We start from the raw sequence: 9,079 nt of genomic DNA, 5'->3' as shown, positions 1-9,079 counted from the left end.
CGTCCAATTGATTGCACTTATTGCCCTCGATACAAAGACGATGCACAAAATTAGTTTTATAAAAATTATGAAGGGTTTGTTCAAAAGAGGAATAGTATTCAATTATCCTCGACGTTCGCTACTTGTTTTTTGTATTTAACAAGCAGTCCATACACGAGGGGTGGTCCAAAACGTACTATTGCCAAAATTGCCAAAATCAAATTAGGTATTCTTATGAAAAAAATAATGATGCATCGATTGGCGTCGTCAGAAAAGATAAAAAACGTGCTATTACCTCGTCAAATTTGCGATTCAAAATGACTGGTTAATTCAAAATTAACCTTTTCCATATATAAAAATGATATATTTTAGAAAATCAAAACGTACTTTTTCCAGTTTTAAGATTGTCGGAAAGCTGTAAGTGTTGGCTGTTTCTGTCCACCGTGACGGCATGGTACATCCATCACTCGTCCAACTGATTGCAATTATTTCCCTGGATATAAAGACGATGCACAAAAATAATAATATAAAAGATATGGAGAGTTTGTTCAAAAGAGGAATAGTATACCATTATCCTGGACGTTTGCCACTTGTTTTTTGTATTTAACATGCATTCCATAGGTACATGGAGGGGTGGTCCAAAACGTACTATTGCCAAAATCCAGTTAGGTATCGAATAGATCAAAACGTACTATTTCCTAGTCAAATTTGCGATTCAAAATGACTGGTTAATCCAAAACGAACCTTTTGCATACATAAAATTGATAAATTTTAGAAACTCAAAACGGTAGGTACTTTTTCCAGTTTTATGCCAAAACGTACTATTGCCAATGTTAAAAGAATAGAAAAAATCATTAACTTTATCAAAATGAACTATTTCCTAAACGGCGTACTTTTTTTATGTTATGCCAAATCGTAATTTTACCCGTATTGTACGTATGCCTATATATATATGGAAGTTAAAATGTCTGTCCAAAACGTACTAAAATTTAATTTTATAATATTTAATTAAGTTTTAAATTAAATTAAAAATATAACTCTAGAATATTTAACACATTAGAATTGTTTTAAATATAAATAATATGTTATTAAATATTTAAAAAAAAAAAATCTTCTTTTAAAATGATTTAACTGGTTATAAATAGTTAGTTTTTATTGGAAATGTTAAGATACAGAGAATTTTTTCTCCTAAAAAATCAGTATTTTCACAATTGTACGTTTTGGATTTCCACTCCTCACATACACTAATATATGAAGGTACGTAAACATATTATGTTCTTTGGATTTTCTTAGGATTTTTGTCTATTGCCTTTGACCGTCCATATAATTTTTAAAGCTGTTTTTTGAGATTTGACATGATAAAACGTGTCATTGACTTATCTAGAAATATGAAAGCCATTGTGATATTTACACTTCATAATTCGAGCATAATATTTTGGTTCAGTATTCGATCCATTAGGTACGGAAAATTGAGTGTCAACCTTCATTGCACCGGGCTAAATTATATATATATTTATGTGTTCATTGCGTTCACAAGTTTGTGTAGGTAGTTTATTATAATGAAATAAAAAAAAAAACAGTAACCATCTGAGATTGACATATTTGTATTGTGTAATATAATTTATCTCTTCATAGATTTGTACGAATTCAAGACTGATACATTTCAAAAATTACTGTCCAAGTTCTGTAAGTATACATTAGGTATAGTAGTTATTTATAACGTTATATTTAAATATTTTATAATGCATATATTGATTGTTCATAAATATATTGAAAATTAAAATGAGTAATATGTATTAATCGTATAATCAAATGTGTATATATTAATGATATATACACAATATAACGAATATAAAGCTATCCTTTGGTTGTTCTAATGTAAATGCATAGATATAGACTAAAATATCGTAACTATTAGAATTGTTTTATTATTACATTTGATTATTTGAAGAAAACCTTACATTTAGAATATTATTATAAAACTGCATTAGGGAAGAGGGAACTTATTTACTATGAAAAAAACATATAATAAACTGAATTATTGTTGTATTTCTCAGTAATACAACGATCACAGTACTAAAAATGCCAGAACGAGAAAGGATGTAGTTAGGAGGTAGACTTAAAAAATATTTTTAGTTTGACCAAACATACTATATAACGATAATGCACTGTTTTTTTGCTACGTAGTGGGTAACTGTAATTAATATTATAAGAACTACAACCATTTTATATTTCTTCCTGTTGTTTTTTTATATACCTACTATTTTATAATAATATGTGTTATTATCAACCTATTCAAAAAATTATAACACTTTTAGATTATCGTGAATTTCTGTATTTCCTTTTCTTGTATGGGTTATTGTTTAGTCTAATTGTTCTGGTCATGTATTTGAGGTATATTTCAGCCCATTTTATATCAGGTATAGGTTCATCGGCTACGTTTATATGATACACATTTGGAAGGATCCTGTATCTGATCTTAATTCACTTTTGTTGAAACTATTTATTGTTTTTTGTCTACAATATGAAGCTGATTTGTACAAAATTGATTCATAGTTTAATTTATATTTTGTAATTTATGAATTTTAATTAGTATGTTTGAGTGTCTTGAACATGATGCTTTGATAATATTTTTAGTATCTATGATAAGTGAATTGTTCGACAAAGATTTGATATAATATTGCAATATATGTATTACGTTTGCGAGTCGACTATTGGGTATAAGTAGTTTTATGTGGACACTGACTTAATATGTTCATATCACCGCTAGGGAATATTGAGTTATGATTCACAAAAAAATGTTTCATTAAGATTGACTAATAATTCATTTTGAAAAATAGGTAAGCATCATAAAAAAAAAAAAATCAATAACAAACTGAGATTTACGTGTATTATAATTTATCATTTTATAGATGAAGCATATGAGATCGAAACAGCAAATGATAAAAACGGTGAAATCGTACCATCTGTTAACAGTAAGTGAAAGTTACTGGTTACTAGGTTATATTTACATTTTTATAATGTATAATGTGTTTACATATAGACGATAAATTATATTACAATAGTTAATAGTTAAAAATAAATATATGCACAAATCATATTATTAAATATGTATTAACGATTGTAATTGATATATTATGACTTTTGATTAGTTAGGAAGTGTGGTGAATCGTCTTACTGAAATTAACCTTGGCACGATACTTGTAATAATGTAACTCAAACAAAGTCGGATAATCGTATTAATGCTTATTTATTCGTTATAATATTTATTTAATCACTCATAATTTAGATGTGCACAAAATACGAAATTGTTCGAGTCTAAAATAAAATTATAGAGGTTCTCTATGGAGTTTCTGCCCAATTACTGGTATTTACTACTTGTCACTTACTCGATGGACTTATCTCAATTATCGATCCCCTGACGGGCCCCATACCCACGGTCCACCGGAAGCCCTCAGAATGTGCTCACCCAACCCTTTCGGTCACTTAATATGCGGTATTTTGCTTATGTATATAATATATATATATATATATATAAGCCAAATACCACCCTCACTGATCACTACATCTTAAAAAATACTGAACTTGGGAGTTGTATGAACCTCATACACATACATTTTTGAATAGTGGTTAATCTAATGATCTAGAAGTGCAAAAAGAATCTCCCGATAATCCTTACTTTAAAGAGGTAGTCAAGCAGGGTTCTTGAGATTCACTGAGAAAATTGAATTTTTTTTTTGTTTAAATTGCTGCAATTGGTTGAAAATTATAATACACAATAGTCAAACTAAAAATGTATATCATTTTTTTTTTTGGATATAAATGGTTGTTATTGGTTACTCGGGTAGATCGTGTACAAGCATGCATAGAATTATTCAGTTTACGCCCCCGACTAAATATACTTTGCCTTAAAACCATAATTATGTATGTGTATAGCTTATATACTCACAAACGACTCGATTGAATTAGGCAAAAATATCAGGGATTATTTATAAAGATGTAAGAAAAGTTAAGAGAGTAAGTAGCTTAAACCACATAAAAAAAAATACCAATTTATTGCTAAATCTGTGACATGCTGTTGCTTTATTTTACAAAGCTAGGTACACCAACACTTGCATTGTGCTCAATTAATAATTCAAATATGTACATATATTTATATGTTTTAATTACGTAGGTCCACAAGTATTTGCAGTGGATTATATTGAAGTATAAATACAAGAACAAACTGAGATTTTTATATAATATAATTTATTATTTTATAGATAAACAGTTTACAAATGATAAATCACTTGATAGCTTTAGAAGAGAATTCAGTAAGTATACATGTCTAGTTATTAATAGTGTTATATTTTAATATTTAATAACGTGTACTGTGGTTATTGAATCTATAATATTATATAGTAATTTAGATGATTAAAATGGTTCCAGTCGGTCAATAAAAAAATATTTTAGACCCTCTGTTATGACAAGATTGTGAGACTTAAGACGGTTCGATTTTAACGCTGTAAATATAATAACATTTCTGAACATCTCCTCGAGAGAACTTGTGGAGCTTTTTTTTAAAGTTTGAACTTTTAACAATATTATAATATTTACAAATTTCAGTTTTTTTAACATATTTGTTCAACCATACTATGTATTGGATAAATTAATATTTCCTAACAATTCTTTGACCGTTCTTTAGAGGACGTGTTAATAATTCTTAGGATTGTATATATCTACCTACCTATAATTATTAAAAGATTATGCACCAGTAGGATAATAAGATTAATATTACAACTACGATGTTTTCACATTTCTACTTGTTGTTCTATTATATTACACTTACCATTTATAATATGTACTTATTCTAATAAGCATATTTTAAAGTATATAATACTTTTAGTTTTTCATGCATTTCTGTATTTTATTTTGTGTATGGGTTATTCTTGAATTGAATCTAATTTTTGTAGCAAAGTATTTATGATGTGATTCAGTCCATTGTATATAAAGTACAATAATATGTTCGTATAACAGTATATGTAGGTATAAAGTATATATGATGCATATTTGGCTAATACAGAAGGCTCCCATAGTTGATCTGAATCCTCTTTATTTTTGATACTATTTATTGGTTTTAGTGTAGAATAGGAAACTGTCTTGTACGGAAATGATTCATAGTTTAATTTCGAGGGAAAACCTGCGGGGTTCTTACTACATTGAATTATGCTAAAATAATACTTAAAATATTATTACATGATTTTTGTGTTGTAATTTCAATTATGTGCAGTTGATTAATGAGTTTATTGAAATATAAAAACAGTAACAAAATGAAATGTATGAAAAATATAAAAATGTTATATAATTTAATATAAAAATGTTATATAATTTAATATAAAAATGTATATTTTTATAGTAAACGATTTCGTTCAGAAGGGAAACTCACAATTTTTTGAAGCCCAAATAGGTGCATTAGGTAAGTATAAATTACTAGTTAAATATATCTTTTTTTTTTTAAAAGTTACTGTGCTTATAGATGATTAAATTACAAATGTATAACAATATTTAGTAGGGAACTTATACAAGAATAAATGCACATTAATCATATAAAAAAATATGCATTAATGATAATACCACAGATTATATGAAAACAGATAGTGCACTCCCATTTTATTCAGCCCATGCAATTCTCAAAAATGTGAAGAAACAAAACCTACCTCAAATCAGTTTCACCACGAATAGGGAAAATAAGACTTTATGAGAAATTATTGTTTATTAGCTACGCATCACTGACTTGATGAACTTGTATAAATTATGCTAAATTTCAACAAGACTTAGATCAATCATTTTTGTTTTCTCATTTTAAAGCATATACTAATAAAGAAAACTCAACTTATGGCAATTTAATGATGCCACATAATGAATTTTATAATTATATACATAACTTAGAATCTGCTTTTATTCATCGTTTTCCAATACTTGCTCCAGAAAATGAAGTAGGTAAAGAATTAAAATTAAAGTATGTTTAGCGTAATTTATAATCACCCATGTGAAAGTTTTGATAAAGATTATCTTCTTAATTTGTTTGTTAGATTCAGAATATTTTCTACAATTAAATTTCTAAACAATTGATTTTATTGAATTAACTCATAAGTCAAAACCATAACATAACTTCAATATTGTACCTACATAATTTCTGACAAATCCACCACCTGTTAATATTATTTCATTTTTGTTTATTACTAATGTTTCAGTACGCTAAGTTCTTTTCAGCACTAAACTATAGCCAAATACTTTTTACTAAACAGTCCTTTTCAGGACTAAACTGTGATCATATAAAAAATAATAAAATTGATGTATTCTTTTATTATAATGATGCAGTTTGTATGTATAACTTATAAGTTATAACCAAATTATTAGTGATTTCAGTATCTTTAGCAAAATACTTTTCACTAAACAGTCCTTAAAATATGATGACATATATGATATTATATGACAAAAATATGATCTTGTAAAAGTTAATAAAAATTATGTATTCTTTTAATGTAATATATTATTTTTCGTTTCTCTCTTTTGGAATTTTGGTTTTATTTTCATTGAATAAATTTAATACATTCTTACAAAATTTTCAATATGTTTGTTCTTTAAGCCTAGTATTTTATTCTACATCCAATTACCTACTATCACATTAGTCATTAATTTAAGATTTATAATATTTTTTCATTAGAGTTATTATTTACATTAAATTTTAATACATAAACATTAAATCTTAGTAAAATTAATAAGATTTGTAAAAAATGCCATGTTTTATATAATTTATGGTTATATCAGTTATATCATTGTATTATTTGATACAATAATTAAAAATTATGGTAAAGTATGTTGTACATTAATTTAAATCCCTTATGTGGCCCTACTGATTTGAGGTAGGTTTTTGTTATCAGTAAATCGAAGAAGTGCACCATCTGGTTTTATATAATCTGTGATAATACGTAGAGTGATTTCTAGAATGTTACGATGCAAAATGATACTTACTATCGCATAGTTATAATATTGTATTACATTTGATAATTTAAAAATAACTTTATATATTATATAATTAAAATTCTGCATCAGCGAAGAGGGAATTAATTCACTCTGATATGGTATATAATAAACTGTAGTCTTGTTGTATAATTTCTTAGTAATATAATTACCACACGTACTAACAATAGTTGAAGGAGAAATTATGTAGGTAGCAGGTAGTTGTTAAAAAGCTATTTTTACACCAAAATTATTATCTGCGGCTGTTCCTAATATATAATTAATGTTACTGTGCCGTTTTCTTCCTACGTGGTGTGAATAATACGATACACAGATTTTCAATACATCTCTCGATATTATAATTAAAATATTACAAATCATCATAATGATAATGTTACAAGCACCGCTAACCTTTCATGTTCCTTCTAGTTGTTTTTTTTATACCTACATACACTTTTATAATATATATTTATTTGACCTAGTGTATACTAAAATCTTATGTTATATGATATATTAGCTTATAAAATCAACAGAGGCGATCTTAATGATTGTAAGTGGTTTTTGTCAATGACATATAATAATAATTACGAAATGTTTAATGCCTTTATAATCCATGTATATTTATTACTGCGTATAATGCAGATGTCTACGCAAATATAAAATGTAGCATTTATAAAGTAACAATAAACACTTGTGTGAACCTAATTCATATCCTTTCAGATCCACTGAATGTGTTTGTTCTTAATTATTCGCCTAAGAGTGATAAAGGTAAATGATTATTAAACTGGTTACAAACCAATATAACATAAATCTAACATGTTACAAAACAATTTATTATATTATTATATTTTAAATTATAATATACTCGTATAATACTCTTAAACTATGATTCAGAAGGTTCTATAATTATATTCAACTGAATATAAAAAATTATATCCGTTTAAACTTTTATTTTTTTTTTTTTCAAAGAATACTTAAGAGCAACATCAGCATTTTGTACAAAATACAGCGTATGTCCTACTTTTGAAGGTAAATACTAGTAAGAAATATTTTAATTTTAGATCATAATAATAAACAATTGTTTATATTTTCACATTATATGGACCAGATTGATGTTAAAAGTAATCAAAAGTAGTGCAAAAAAGGTAAATATTACTTTAATAATATAAACTACCTAGGTACCAAATATTAACCAAGAAGTTGATAAATATATAGCTTATGTTTAATTTGGTGGCCTACTATATAATACACAGAATTTGTAACAGGAAGACCTGACAGATAAAATAACTTTATTTCTAATCATTATTTTTATTTTATTTTTATTTTATTTTTGTTATATATTATATAATTTATAGTTACAGGTAGGTATTGTATAAAATATTGATTTGAATTATTTTGAAAAATTAAAAATAGCCAATTTCTTTTTTATCTTATTATAAGAACAGTTTTGTTTGTGAATATATTTGTCTAAGTCAAATACCTAGTTTATTTTTCAGAATTTATTTATATATAAATATTTATTTTTGAGTAAATAAATTTTAGAACTTTTTTTTTTTGTCAGGCCTTCCTGTACATTTATTATATTTATTATTTATGTACTCATGGTAGATTTATTAAATTAGTTCATATGAGAATTGATCAGTTTTCGATTCCCAGTTTTTATGATTAGAAATTATAAACAACTATTAACAACTAAATTTATTTAAATTTTGTAATTTTGTTGTGATTTATAGAACCTTGTAAGTTATAATATTTTTTATATTATAACATAGAAAACATTGAAATCTCTAATTAATATTGATGGGTATTATTGTGTAGAAAAAAAAATTATAAAGCTTATTCAAATTTAAAGAGTATCCAACATAATAAACAAAATTTTCTGAAATTCTAAAAAAAAAATAATGAAACTATTAAGGGTACATTTCGCCCACAGCAGCGAAGAAGGTTGTATCTCTAGTTTCACAATTTTTTTTTTCAAGTTTTCATAACTATTTTTGTGTAGTTCCCGCGAAGATGGTAGTAACTGAATTTTATTGTATAGAACGTCTTTGATCGTCTTATGCTACTATCAGTTTAGCGGGAAAATTACAAACAGTTA

At 26.0% G+C, this 9,079-nt stretch overlaps 1 long non-coding RNA gene across 1 annotated transcript; it reads left to right on the top strand.

The window, feature by feature from the left end:
- Positions 1 to 1,685: 1,685 nt before the first annotated feature.
- LOC107882972 lies at positions 1,686 to 8,314 on the top strand. The gene is made up of 5 exons (XR_001679020.2): positions 1,686 to 2,954; positions 4,242 to 4,292; positions 5,375 to 5,434; positions 7,951 to 8,010; positions 8,090 to 8,314. It is a non-coding gene; the product is annotated as an uncharacterized LOC107882972 (long non-coding RNA).
- The last annotated feature ends 765 nt before the right edge of the window (positions 8,315 to 9,079 follow it).

Source organism: Acyrthosiphon pisum, chromosome A2 (genome assembly GCF_005508785.2).
Source record: "Acyrthosiphon pisum isolate AL4f chromosome A2, pea_aphid_22Mar2018_4r6ur, whole genome shotgun sequence".
Lineage (NCBI taxonomy): Eukaryota > Metazoa > Arthropoda > Insecta > Hemiptera > Aphididae > Acyrthosiphon > Acyrthosiphon pisum.
This window is presented reverse-complemented; position numbering and strand designations above follow the sequence as displayed.